Source organism: Chiloscyllium punctatum, chromosome 5 (genome assembly GCF_047496795.1).
Source record: "Chiloscyllium punctatum isolate Juve2018m chromosome 5, sChiPun1.3, whole genome shotgun sequence".
Lineage (NCBI taxonomy): Eukaryota > Metazoa > Chordata > Chondrichthyes > Orectolobiformes > Hemiscylliidae > Chiloscyllium > Chiloscyllium punctatum.
The window spans coordinates 10751180-10766184 of NC_092743.1; the positions used below are offsets into that span (position 1 = coordinate 10751180).

General features: G+C 41.0%; 1 protein-coding gene across 5 annotated transcripts in view; it reads left to right on the top strand.

The window, feature by feature from the left end:
* Positions 1-15005, top strand: part of LOC140476882 (intermembrane lipid transfer protein VPS13B-like) — a 957534-nt gene that overhangs the window by 186818 nt on the left and 755711 nt on the right. The window lies entirely within an intron of this gene.

Sequence of the window (15005 nt, forward strand, 5' to 3'; positions counted from 1 at the left end):
TCAGATTACAACAAGATCTGGACCAGATGGGCCATTGGGCTGAGAAGTGGCAGATGGAGTTTAATTCAGATAAATGCGAGGTGCTGCAGTTTGGGAAAGCAAATCTTAGCAGGACTTATACACTTAATGGTAAGGTCCTAGGGAGCGTTGCTGAACAAAGAGACCTTGGAGTGCAAGTTCATAGCTTCTTGAAAGTGGAGTCGCAGATAGATAGGATAGTGAAGAAGGCATTTGGTATGCTTTCCTTTATTGGTCAGAGTATTGAGTACAGGGGTTGGGAGGTCATGTTGCGGCTGTACAGGACATTGGTTAGGCCACTGTTGGAATATTGTGTGCAATTCTGGTCTCCTTCCTATCGGAAAGCTGTTGTGAAACTTGAAAGGGTTCAGAAAAGATTTACAAGGATGTTGCCAGGGTTGGAGGATCTGAGTTACAGGGAGAGGCTGAACAGGCTGGGGCTGTTTTCCCTGGAGCGTCAGAGGCTGAGGGGTGACCTTATAGAGGCTTACAAAATTGTGAGGGGCATGGATAGTATAAATAGACAAAGTCTTTTCCCTGAGGTGGGAGAGTCCAGAACTAGAGGGCATAGGTTTAGGGTGAGAGTGGAAAGATATAAAAGAGACCTAAGGGGCAACATTTTCACGCAGAGGGTGGTATGTATATGGAATGAGCTGCCAGAGGATGTGGTGGAAGCTGGTACAATTGCGACATTAAAGAGGCATTTGGATGGGTATATGAATAGGAAAGGTCTGGAGGGATATGGGCCGGGTGCTGGCAGGTGGGACTAGATTAGGTTGGGATATCTGGTCGGCATGGACGGGTTGGACCAAAGGGTCTGTTTCCATGCTGTACATCTCTATGACTATTAGATTATGTACAGTGCGGAAACGGGCCCTTTGGCCCAACAAGTCCACACTGACCCTCCGAATAGCAACCCACCCAGACCCATTCCCCTACATTTACCCCATCACCTAACACTACGGACAATTTACAATGGCCAGTTCACTTAATCTGCACATCTTTGGACTGTGGGTGGAAACCGGAGCACCAGGAGGAAACCCACGCAGACACAGGGAGAATGTGCAAACTCCACACAGACAGTTGCCCGAGGCGGGAATTGAACCCGGGCCTCTGGCTCTGAGAGGCAACAGTGCTAACCGATGCAAATCCTTTTTTTTCTGAGTGCTTTCAGATAAAGAGTTAAAGCTATTGGCTTTAGCTGTGTATTATACTGTAACATTTGGTTAAAAATGAAACTTTTGCAGAAGTGTGGAATGTTTACCGCACAGCAGGATTCCATTTGGCCTGTTAGATCTGTGCCGGAGTTATTCCTGTTCCCTGCCTTTTCCCCAAAGCCAAGCAAACCTTTTCTCTTTAGACTGTTTAGAAAGTAATTGAAATGGTACTGAGATCCTGTAATTTATGAAGAGGGAGTACAAAAACAAGGAATTCATAGAGGACCTCTGTAAAAGACTGAATTGGCCTCTGCTGGAGAGCTGTGCCCAATTTTGGGTACCACACTCTGAAGGTATGTGAAGACCTGATGAACTATGGAGAAAAAAAATGCAAAAGTTATGACAGTATAGAAGGAGGCCATTTGGCGTGTTGTGTCTGCACTGTCTCATTAAATGAGGATCATTGCCTAATGATAATCTCTTGCTTTTTACCTATTTCCTTGCACATTTTTCTCTTCCTCCATTATTTCTTTTAATTAGTTCATAGGATGTGGACATTGTTGGCTAGGTCAGCATTTATTACCATCCTAATTACTCCAGGTACTGATGAGTTTCCTTCTTGAATCACTAAAGTGCATGGGGGCAATTACATCTATAGTGTCTTTGAGAAGGGACTTCCAGGGTTTGAACCCAGCAACAGTGCAGGAATTATGGTCAAGTTCCAAGTCGGGCTTGGCTTGGAAAGGAATTTAACTGTGGTGGTGCACTCATGCAAAATAAATTCTCCTATTCTCTGCCTTAAATGGGTGACCCCTGATTTTTTAAATGAAAGTTCTCGTTTCTCCTGCACGAGGGCACTTCATCTCCATATTTACCCTGTGAGGACACCTCAGGATCTTAAATGTTTCAATCAAGTTGCCTCTTCTCTTCTAAACTGCAGAGGATGCAAGCCCCTCATAAGCTATACATTTCCAGCTATTAATTTCGTGAACCTTCTCTGCACTGCTCTCAAACATTTATATCCTTTCGTGTATAAAGAGACTAATACTGTCGACTATATTCTAAATGTCGTCTCATAATTCCCTGTATAGCTGAAACATAACCAACTTACTTTTACCTTCAATTCCCCTTGCAATAAATGATACTATTCCATTAGCTTCTCAAACTATTTGCTGTAATTACCTCTTGCATTCCATGCGCTGGGGCAGCCAGTTCCCTCTGCATCTCAGAGCTCTGAAATCTTTCACTCTTTCGATTATATGATTCAAGTTTATCCTTCCTACCAAATGGGCGATTCCACACTTTCCCATGTTTCGCTTAATTTGCGAAATCTTGGTCCACTTTTTTTAAGCTATCTATATCCCTTCACAGTTGATGCCTTCATAGTTTAATTTTCTATCTTTTTTTTTGTCCTCCGCAAATTTAACAACCATGCTTTAATCCAAGTCACTTACATAAATTGTGAAAATTGGGTTCCCAACATTGATCCCTGTGGCATACTACTTATGACACGGTGGGTTGGCATGGTGGCTCACTGCTTAGCCCTGCTGCCTCACAGCGTTAGGGACCCGGGTTCAATTCCTGCCTCGGGCAACTGTCTGTGTGGAGTTTGCACATTCTCCTCATGGCTGCGTGGGTTTCCTCTGGTTTCCTTCCACAGTCCAAAGATGTGCTAAAATTGCCCATAGTGTTAGGTGCATTAGTCAGGGGGAAATGGGTCTGGGTGGGTTGCTCTTTGGAGGATCGGTGTGGACTTGTTGGGCCAAAGGGCCTGTTTCCACACTGTAGGGAATCTAATCTAATCATACAAATCAGAAAATAACCCTCTTATACCTACTCTCCTTAACTAACCAATCTTCTGCAAGTATATTACCCCATAAATATTGAGATTTTTATTTTCTAAATAATCTTTATATACACCTTGTCAAAGGCATTCTGGAAGTCTGACTGCAATCCATCCATAGTTCCATTTATTCTTAAATAAAAATGCTTTGCTGTAGTGCCAAGTGATCATAGGACTGTTATCATTAGGGGGAGAGATAATTAGAGGTGAGTTTACCCTGAGGGTCACTGTGCCTCAGGTGAGGGATGAGATTAAGAGGACAGGACCTTCATGGTAACCTCAGCTGGTGTGGGAATTCAGAGAACGAGAGACTGAATCCCATGATGGAAGATGGTGAAAAATGAATTTAATAAAAATTGGGAATAGAAATCTAGCCTGGTGGCACCTCGTAACCCGATGTCAATTGTCATTAAAAACTCATCTGGTTCCCTCATGCCTTTTGAAGGAAAGGGATCTGCCATCCTTACCTGGTCTGGCTTACAGATGGCTTCAGATTGACAGCAATGTGGTTGATTCTTAACTGTGCTCTGGGCAGTTGGGAATGGGCAATAAATGCTGGCCTGTCTACCAACGCTTCCATCCCATGAGTAAATATATAAAAGCTCTGGCACCTGGTCGTCAACACAGCTTTCTGAACTCTTGCAACTCGCTGCAGCGAACAGTAAACCCTCTCGCTGTATTGTTTCCTACAACCACTACATTCCTTTTATTTGCTCCTATTGGAATGGCTTTCTATATCTCGCTGCCGTAGCCAGGTAGCTCATCTGTCCTGCAGCCCTTACTCTTTTTGAAACAAACTGAAAAAACTTGAAAGCTGTTTGACAATGCCAAGACTGAGTTTCCTGTATTCCTGACGTCTCTGCTTGCTTACCTGCTTCACTTTTCCCCAATCACTAACCAAATCGGAAGACCAGTCAGTGTGAAAGATAAGGCTGAAACTTTTGCAATAATCTCTAACCAGAAATGCTGAGTAGATGATCTATTTTGATATCAAGAAACCGTTGGAGGCACTGGATACTGCAAAGGCTTTGGGCCCTGAAAACGTTCCAGCAACAATATTGAGGACTTGTCACACCCCGAGCCCGGCTGTCCATTACAGCTGCAAGATCTGTCCAACAGTGTGGAAAATTACCCAGGTTTGTCCTATACGCAAAAAACAGGACAAATCCAAACTGGGCAAATCCTGCCCCATCAGTCTATTCTCGATCATCAGGAATGTGATCGAAGGTGTCATTAACAGTTAATCAAACAGCATCTGCTCAGTGATACCTAATTTGGGTTCCACCATGGCCACTCAGCTCTGACCTCATTACAGTCTTGGTTCAAAAAAGGGCAAGAGAGCTAAATTCCAGAGGTGAGGTGAGAGTGACAGCTGTTGACATCAAGGCTGCGTTCAACGGTGTGTGGCATCAAAAAGCCTCAACAAAATGGGAGTCAGTGGGAATCGGGGCAAATACTCCGTTGGTTGGAGTCATATCTGGCACATAGGAAAATGGTTCTGGATGTTGGCGATCAATCATCTCAGCTCCAGTATAACCCTGCAGGAGTTTAAGGTAGTTTTCTGAGCCCAGCCATCTTCAGCTGCTTCATTAATGATCTTCCTTCTTCATGATGTCAGATGTTTGCGAATAATTGCACAATATTCAACACCATTATAACTCAGATACTGAAACAGTCTCATGTTCAAATGCAACAAGATCTGTTCAATATCCAGGCTTGGGCTGACAAGTGGCAAGAAACTCACAAAACCAGGCAGTGATCACCTCCAATAAGAGACAATCTGATCACCATCCCATAATATTGAATGATGTTATCACCACTGAATCTGCCACTATTAAAATCCTGGGGCTTATCATTGACCAGAAACTTAACTGGACTCGCAATATAAATACAGTGGCTTCAAGAACAGGTCAGAGGCTAGGAACAGTGAAGTGAGTTATGGATTAGTGGTGCTGGAAAAGCACAGCAGTTCAGGCAGCATCCGAGAAGCAGTAAAATCAATGTTTCTAGCTTTATTCCTGATGAAGGGCTTTTGCCCGAAACGTCGATTTTTACTGCACCTCGGATGCTGCCTGAACTGCTGTGCTCTTCCAGCACCACTAATCCAGAATCTGGTTTCCAGAATCTGGTTTCCAGCATCTGGAGTCATTGTTTTTACCGGAGTGAGTTACTCACCACCTGACTCTCCAAAGCCTGTCCGCTATCTACAAGGCATAAATCAGGACTGTAATGGAAATCTCCCCACTTGCCTGGATGGGTACAGCTCCAACAACATAACACTGTCCAAGTCAAAGCTTCCGACTCAATTGGCACCACATCCGCAAGTTTCCAGTCCCTCCACTCCGTAACAGCAGTGAGTATTATGTACAAGATTGACTTCAAAATTCACAAGAGATCCTTAGACAGCACCTTCCAAACCCATGACCACTTCGATCTAGAAGCACAAGGGCAGATAAATGGGAACAGATAAATAAAAGTATCCCTCCTAACCATACACTATCCTGATTTGGAAATATATCACCGTTACGCTCGGTAAAAATCCTAGATCTCCCTCCCTTAGGGCATTGTGGGTCTACCTGCAGAGCATGGACTACAGCAATTCCAGAAGGCAGCTCGCTACCATCTTCTCGAGGGCAACTAGGGACAGGCAGTAAATGCTGGTCAGCGACACCAGTGTCCCTTGAGAGAATAGAGAAAAATCTATCCAAAAGAATGTGACTGAAATAAGGTGTCCAGGTAACTTTCCTCATTCTTGGTGTGTCGTTGCCCTTATAGTTTGGCCTTCAGCTTGTAAACTCAGAGCCAGGGATGCTCAAAGTGCAAACAGATGTAAATGGATCGCATCAGCATCCAAGAGAAGAATTGTATTCTATAGCTTCAACATCTCACCTGCTCTGCTATCTTTATTGTGTCTTAATGAAGTAATAATTACATAATTTGATTTAATCTAATAAATTCCTTCTTCTTGCTACCATCTTGTGTACTAAATTAAATATTAGAATCTGGTAAAATTTACCACTTATGATTGAGATAAATATTAAATGAATTTCTATTTCTTCCATGCTTGCAGAACTTGTTAAAAATTATAATTGAGATGATTATAATTTAATAAAAATAAAATAATTTCTTTCAGCATTTTGTACACAGTACCTAACAGCAGTTAATCACTAACAAATCAATCCTCAACTTTCCTGTGACACTATTTAATTTTCTTTAAACAAATCAGCATGTTTATACCCCTCCTATGTATTCTCACACAGGTCTGCCTTTCTTCCAGAAGGCAATTGTTGCACCTTTTAAAATTTTCTTCAGGGTTTCACCTTACTGTCCCTTACAGTACTACACAACTCAGTAATAAAACAGGCCTTGACCAATTCAAGTAAAACATTGAAGCACAAGCTATTGATAGTTGGATAAAATGTTACCGAAGGACGACTTCTCTCATTTTACGTAGACACCTCTGTCCTAGGATCTTGTTCCTTTTCTAGGATCTTGGATCTACTTTTAGTGACAAAGGCTGTTTTGTATCTGTGGTTATTTGTATATGCTACAGAGTGAAGCACAGAGAACTTGTTCTGATTCCAAGTTTTACACCCTGCACTGCTTTGAACCAATTTTCTGTTTGCTTATGTTTATGCTCACTTTTTCTTGGTGCTCTGCCAACAGTCTTTTTGCTTGTTTGATATGGAAAAGAGAGGAAATTGTATAATAGTCTCTTTTGACCTCATGTCAGTATTCAGTCTATGCTCTGACAGACACGTTTGACTACAGTGAGGTATTTTAGGAAGAAACAAAGAAAAGTCCCCCTTGGTTTACTACAAAAATGACTTTGTTGGGGGTTTTGGGCGTGGACAGTAGCCTTTATTATAAGAAAAACAAAGAACTCCAGATGTTGGAAATCTGAAAGAACCTCCAGACATTTCTGGAGAAATGGCAGTATGTGTGGAGAGAAAGCAGAGTTAACATTTCAGGTTCAGTGACTCTTTAGAGCTTCAAGTACTTGGCTTTGTTGGAACACTTGGATACAGTGGTATAATTGCATCGTATGCATTACCTGTATTTTGTAATAATGACAAATTATTTGGCTCATTTTCTCTGAGCATGAAGGAAATGCCTTTGTCTCCTGGTTTTTCCTCCAATTGTATTGACCTTATGTTTTGAAAGTGGTAATTCATACAGTGGGTTTGTGAAACAGGTGTTGCTGCAATGAGTAACTTGTCATTCCCTGTTTTAGTGGTTATTGCTGTCCATGCTCCACTAGTAAAGTATAGTAAAAGGAGTTGCTTTTTCCAGACTCCCAATTCTTGGCTTTACAAATGGCAGTTGAGAGTACAATAGCAAGAAAGTAATTCTAAACATTTATGAATTGCTTCTTCATCTCCAACTTGAGTTGGTTGGTTGGTTGGTCTCCTCCCATTTGAAAATGATTATCGGCATTCAGTGAATAAATCCATTACAAATGGTTGTCTTCAAATGGCCTGTTTATTGGTTGTGGTTGAGAGGGTTAATTCTTAATTGGCATCTTCTGCCACAAGTATTTCGTGTTAAACCAACAAATATTGTCGTGGGTTGACTTTGTTGTTGCTGCCTGTTGGCTGACCATGGTAGCCTACCACCACACTAGGTCAGATATTGTGCCCTTCAATGCATCAAGAAAAGCTGGAGCATTGTGTATAGTTTTGGGCATCACCCTTTCAAAAAATAGTCAAGATCTTGGAGTGCAGAGGAATGAGGGAGGAGGTATTTCAGTACGTAGAGTTATTCTTGAAACAACTCTAAGGTCGATATCCTATCACCAAGTCACTCTTATTCATAACACGTGACACTGACCCAGCTAGTTCAGAGTTGCTCCTAGACTGAGCAGAACCCTGAAACACCTGTTTTCATCTGTCAGCCAGGACTTCCTGATTGGACCAGGTTAACAGCCCCAGTCAGGGAACTCATACTGTATAAGATCCACCTGGCTGACCTCATTCTCATTACCATAGTTCTCTTTTCAATTTTAACATTTAATACAGGTATTGAAGGTCATAAAGGGTTTAGATAGATAAATATGGAGAAACATTTTCCAGTGCTATAAAGGTCTATAACCGCTCTGATTTTAGGCAAGAGAACCAGAGATAAGATGAGGTATATTTATTTTATGCAGTTAGTTTTTATGGTCGGCGATGCATTACCTGAAAGTGTCATGAAAGCCATGTAAAAGTGAACTTTCAAAAGGGCATTGAGTAAGTACTTGCAGTGAAAGAATTTTCAGGGTTATGGAGAAAAGGGTAAGGCGTGTTGGGTTAAATGGTCTTCTGTGCTTTCATGTTTTATAAACCTTTGAAATTTGCAATTGTTACTTTTCTAAGTTTTCTAAGAATAATTTCATTTAGCCTTTATGTACAATGTTGTTTTTGATGTATATGTTATTAGTTTTTTTTAAACTTGAATAATTCAGTGGGGATTCTGATGCTAGATTTGCCAAACCTGCAGTTTTCATTGTACACGTGCAAGCAATTGCATTTTTGAGTTAGAGCCCAATGGGAATTGTGACCAAGTTTCAGGAAATACTTGAAAGTGGGTTTTTTATGTTTGTTTTCCAACTTTTCTTTCTGTGTCACAAAGGTATCAGATGTGATAAGTATACTAGCAAATTGCCCATTTAATGTTCTATCCTTTTAACCTAAAAGGTTTGACTAAAAGCCAAATTGTTACTGTATAGGATTAAGGAAGGCAATTATAATTTCAATCCTTTAGCTGTCGACTTCCCAATTACTGTCAATTATTTTGAGATTAAAAACTATATCCTACTTAAATCTTCAAATTATTGCATCATAGTTTAAACACATTTTGACCAGATACTTCCACAAATAGTTATTCATGGAAAGTGAGCACTTTTGCTGCTCTTGTTTTGAATTTGAGGAGAGGGAAGTACTCCATGTTCACTGAGACATGTGCATCTTTCATTGGGTGTGGGAATGATCCAGATTGGAATGTGTTTCTATTGGTTAATGTTTTAAATATTTTTGGCTCATGTAATTGTTGGTAACATTTGACAGGACCAGCTGAAAAGACTTGTTAAATCTGACCCTTCTTAGGGAGCTGAATTAATAACAGGACAGATACAATGATTGAGTGAATGTGTTTTATTCTGTGGAAGTTGAAGCTATGGTACTAAAGTGAAAACTGTTTTAAACTGTTTCTCTGGTCAGTGCTCAGTTGAGAAGCTAAAATATTAAAATAATTTACTAAAATAGGCAAAAGATTGAAGTGCAGGCCGTACTTTTTATTGCAGAGGAGTACAGGAGATGATGTTTTGTGGCACAGAGGTAGTGTAACTTCCTCTGGGTCGGACTACCAAATTCAAGTCACATACCAAGACTTGTTGACTGTTCTAGCATAGCCAAGCAGGTTCATTGTCAGTCTGCAAATTCATCTTAATATGTTTGGCAGATAGGAAATGCTGGAAAGTTTCCTGGCTAGCTGTCCTGCAAAAGTCACTGCAATACTTTGCCTGTAAGCATGAACCAATTAAATAGAAGTCCATGGCCCAATTCTTGGAAATGAACTGGAGCAGACTAGACATATGATATACAAAACAGAAATAGACCATTTAGCCCAAGTAGGCCATGTATGCTCCACATGGGCCGACTGTCATCTCTTCTCATCTATAAATGTTAGCATAACCTCCTCTCTTCTGCCTTATACACATCTAGTCTTAATCATCGTGTGCTAGCCATCTGAATTAAATTGTGGATAGGGACTTTAGGTTTTCAAGTGCAAAAGGATTACTGTTGTTGATATTTCCCTTTCTGCATTATAGGAACAAGCAATTTTGGTTGATCTTACTCAGAATGTACGTGAAAATTTGCATTTTGGAACCATGATGAGACCAAATCATGTGAGCTCCCCTTTAAAACTGCCTTGCAAAAATCAATTCTGTTCAAACTCACCGTAATCTCTCCCATCTGAAAGTTTCTAACCAACCTTAAAACAAATCTAGTTGAACCTGAGGGATAGGTCAGAAAGAACAGTGGTGGTGGAATAATCCTGTAATTCTGGGATCATATAAGGAACCATCTGAACTTCTTTGCCACACTTTCCATGCATCTTCCTTCCTTACATAAACCATTTTGCCCATGTAATAATAGATATTTGATGATTTTGATGCAGAGTACACTTGTCACAAGCACTGTCATGGCTGAGCTTCTCAAATCTATCCATACCATCTATGTTGTTGATCAGCAGTCAGCAATGAGGAACAAACACTCTGGTCAATATAAAGGGACATGGAAGGCACACTGGATTAGTATTGATCATTTACTGGAGTAGGAGAGGACTTTCCTCAATTTTTTTTCATTGCATCATTTGATTTTGGACAGGGTTGGAAAGATATTGATCTTACTCAAACAGAGAATGATGGAGAAACTCAGCAGGTCTGGCAGCATCTGTGGAGCAGAAATCCATTTTATGTTTCGTGTTCGGTATGACTCCTCTTCAGAACTGAAAGGTTTTGGAAAATTTATTTTATATACTTTAGGCATAGATTGGAGGAAAACTAAGCCAGATGATGTAGAGACCTGGTGCAAAGGACAAAGGCGTTGTCAATTGTGGTGAAAGAGCAAATAATGTAAATTGGTTGTAAATTAAAGGCGAATGAATCCTCTCTACCAAGAGCAAAGTAAACAAGACACCAACAAAGCATGATTGTGTGGAAAAGGGAAGAGAATGTAAGAAAATTGGAGAACAGACATCAAAGTTTTTGAAGTTGAGTAATTCAGTATTGAGACCTCAAGGCTGCAAATTGCCTAAATAGAAAAGTAAGTGTTGTTCTTTGAGCTTTCATTGTGCTTTATTGAAACATTACAGAAGGCCCAGGACAGACATATTAACACGAGAGCAAGGTGGTTCATTGAAATAGCAAGCAACTGGCAGATCGGGTCATTCCTACGAATAGACTACTAATGGTTCCCGTTATCAACTTTTCTTTCTCTCCAGCTCACCATTCTCCATGCTTTGACTGTAGCTTCTCTTTTCTCTCCCTGGGCTATTCCTTTCCCCCCGGGAGACAGTGAGGTCTGCAGATGCTGGAGATCAGAGCTGAGAGCGTGTTGCTGGAAAAATACAGCAGGTCAGGCAGCATCCGAGGAGTGGGAAAGTCGACGTTTTGGGTCTGACCCCTCCCTCATTCCTGATGAAGGGCTCCAGCCCGAAATGTTAACTTTCCTGCTTCTCGGATGCTGTCTGACCTGTGCTTTTCCAGCAACACACTTTCTACACATTTGCGCCCCCCCCCCCCCCATCAGCCCCTACCTTCGACATATATACCATCTTTTCCTAGCTACTATCAGCTTTGAAGAAGGCTTACTGGACCTAAAATGTTAACTCTGCTTTCTGCCCACATGCTGCATTTCTCCAGCAATTTCTTTTTCTGTGACAGAGCGAAGGTGTTCTACAAAGTATGGAGTCTGCATTTAACAATTAAAGGAGACTGCATTGTGAGCTGTGAATGTAATAGGCTAGGTACAAGTAAAGTGCTGCTTCGCCTGGAAGGTGTGTTTGGGCTTTTGACAGTGAGGAGGGAGGTTGTGAATATGCAAGTGTTGCACTTCTGCGATTGCATGGGGAGCTGCCATGGAGGAGTGTTCGGAGTAATAGAGGAGTAGAGCAGAGTGTCATGGAGGGAACAATCCCTGTGGAATGCTGATAGTGGAGGAGAGGACAAAGATGTGTTTGGTGGTGATGTCCTGCTGGAGGTAATGGATGTGGGGACTAGTATAGTGAGAACAAAGGGTATGGGAAACCCATTTATCAATCTGGGAAGGATAGGTAATGGTGAAGGCAGAATTCAGGAGATGGGGCAGACATGGCTGAAGACTCTGTCAATCTCAATAGCTGGAGGGGGTGTGGTGCCTCTGGAGGGAAAAGAAGAGGACTTGGAACAATATTGCCACTCTTTAACTATCATTGGATCAAAATCCTGCTCTTCCCGTCCTAACAGCAGAGTGGGTCCACTGATAAAAATGAACTGGAGCAGTCCAAGAAAGTGGCTCATGATCAATTCTCTGGGAGCAAGAACTCTTGCTGTGAAGTACTTGGTTTTATCATGGAAGCTTGTACTTTGTTTGCTTAAAGTGAGTTGAATTGAACACATGTTCTTCTTGATTTGAAATCACTCCATTTATATGAAAGAGCAGTTTTTGAGTTGATAGCTCTATAGGTAGAAAAGAAATCTATAGCCCACCTGTAGCTAGTTTAGACTCCCTGCAGGCACCTTTCCTTTGTACTGTATTCTCTGATATACAACAGAGTACAAAGTGAAAACGTTAGATGTTTGAAAAGCTTTTCTGTATAAGTTTACGTTGCTTTTTTGGAACTTGTGCAAGTACGGAGTAGCAAAGTAGTTGCAAACAAGGAAACATTCACAGCAGCCCATTGTAGTATTGGTTTACAGTGTTTCTCTTAAAATATTCCTGAATCTTTTACAGGTCAGTCTGGAAGGATTAGAGAGCAAGGGATTGACAGGGCATGGAGGGTTGGAGATAGCCAGTTTATAATGGTCATGCTGAATATGGTGAGTTTGGTTTGAAGAGACCGGTTTTGTGGTGATGTAAACAAAAGTGGAAGATTGGTCAAACTTTGGCTGGATTGAGGAATCTCCAGCGTTTACCTTGCCATGACATTCAATTTGAGGATTATAAGTTACATGGTTAGTAAAGGAAAAAGAATAAGCCCAACAACTGACAGTATGTGAGTATCCCCGCTAGGGATAGGCAATACCAAGTTTACCAGTAGTTGCTCACAAATAAACACTCAGCTTTTGTCATTATACAGCATCTGTAAGACCTTTGTATCGGAAAGCGTGCTTGAATTTTGTTTTATTCCAATGAAGGGTGAAATTAAGTGATATTTTCAGAAACCATATATACTTAAGAAATAAAATATTTTGACCGGCCAACTTGCAGACTGTCCTGCTTGATCCTTCCCAATCCTTCCCTTTACAGCTTCTTTTGTTCCTGTGCTGACTTACTCCTTGCTACCTCTCTTGCTTGCCCTTCCTTCCCATGGAAAAGGGAAGTGGCAAGCAAAAACGAGTTGGAGATAGGATAGTCTGGTCAGAAGGTCGAAGAGTGTGTGAGGGTTGGGAAGCTGGATAAGTGATGAGTAGGAGTGCCAGCAAACAAGATCAGGGATAGGTGTTTTTGGCAAATAGTTGCCAAATATAAAGAGTTACCGGAATGGTGTTTACAGGAATGTAGGGATGTCAATTATTTTAACTTAGAAGATAACATCAACATCAGCAAAATGAAGGAGCTTTTCATAAAATTCAGGAAATGGAGTGGAAGGCATGCCCTTGTCTGTATTAATGGTGCTGAAGTGGAGATAGTTGAGAACACCAAGTTCCTAGGAGTGATGATCACCAACATTGATCCACCCACATTGACGCAACAGTCAAGAGAGCACAACAACGTCTCTACTTCCTCAGCAGTATGGAAATTCGGCATGTCCATTAGAATACTTACCAATTTTTATAGATGCATCACAGCGTGGTAATGGCAACTGCTCTTCCCAAGACCGCAAGAAACTACAGAGAGGAGTGAACACAGCCCAGTCCAACATGCAAACCAGTCTTTCTTCCAACCACTGACTCCATCTATACTTCCTGTTGCCCCAGGAAAGCAACCAACGTAATGAAGACCCCTCCCACCCCCAGTTATATTCTTTGCCACCCTCTTTCGTCAGGCAGAAGGTATACAAGTTTGAATAAATATACAATCAGATTCAAGAACAGATATTTCCTGCTATTGTCATATTTTTGAATGGACCACTCAAATGTAAATGATGTTCTCTCGTTCTCTCTCTCTCTCTCTCTCTCTCTCTCTCTCTCTCTCTCTCTCTCTCTCTCTCTCTACCTTCTTTATGGCTGTAACACACTATTCTGCTACCCTGATGCACTCTGTATGGTGCAATCTGCCTGTATGGCATGCAAAAGAACACTTCTCACTATATCTCAGTACCTGTGACAACAATAAATCAAGCCATCAAAACTATCAGACTGATTGTTGGAAAAATCCATCTGGTTCACTAATGTCCTTTCAGGAAGGAAACTGTTAACCTTACCTGGTCCGGCCTACATGTCATTCCAGATCCACAGTAATAAGGTTGACTCTTAACTGTCCTCTGGCCAATTAGAATGGGTGCAATAAATGCTGCTTTGCCAGTGGCGCCCTAATCCCATGAATGAATAAAGGGAAAAAAATAGCTGCTTGTTGAGAAGAGTCTAACATTGTGCCATTGCTTCCTGATTTGATGTCTTATCATAAAGGCTATAGACCAAGTCACTGCATTCTTGTATATTCTTGGTGACTATTTTTACATGCAGCATTATTAAATGGAAGTCCTAGTATCAAGGAGTTCACAAAACCGCAGCAAAAGAACTGTATCGCAGCTTGGCATTCAGGGAGGTACTGAAATCATGTATTGTACATGGTCTGACTGTTTGTCCTGAAATTAGATTCAAAGAATTATAACCTCGCTTTGTGGTTTGGGAGTTTTTGTTTATATTTAAATATTTGTAATTGTTGTTTCAAGTGTACACAATGCTAACCTATCAAGCTAGCCTGCACCAAGTTGTGTTAACATAAAAGCTATCGTGGAATTTGTTGCGCATTGCCCTTCTGCCCATAGTGCTATGACTATGATACAAACTTGTTGAAATTATAAAATTGTTACAGCCAGGTACTGATATGATTCATTGCTGCTGCATTTATTTGCATGAGAAGATTTCAATTTCAAACTTGCTCATTCATGAAGAGAATTAAAATCTATTTCTGCTTGATTGGAAAATGTGATTGAGAAGTTGGTAGTAATGATCAAAAGTAGTTATAAGAAGCAGCATTGCTATGTTAGGATTCAGTAAAACAATTTTAACTGTTGGGCTTAACTCATTCTCTCATTAGCGTACACAGGTAATGTCTTCAGTGCGTTTGAGCTATTGGGGA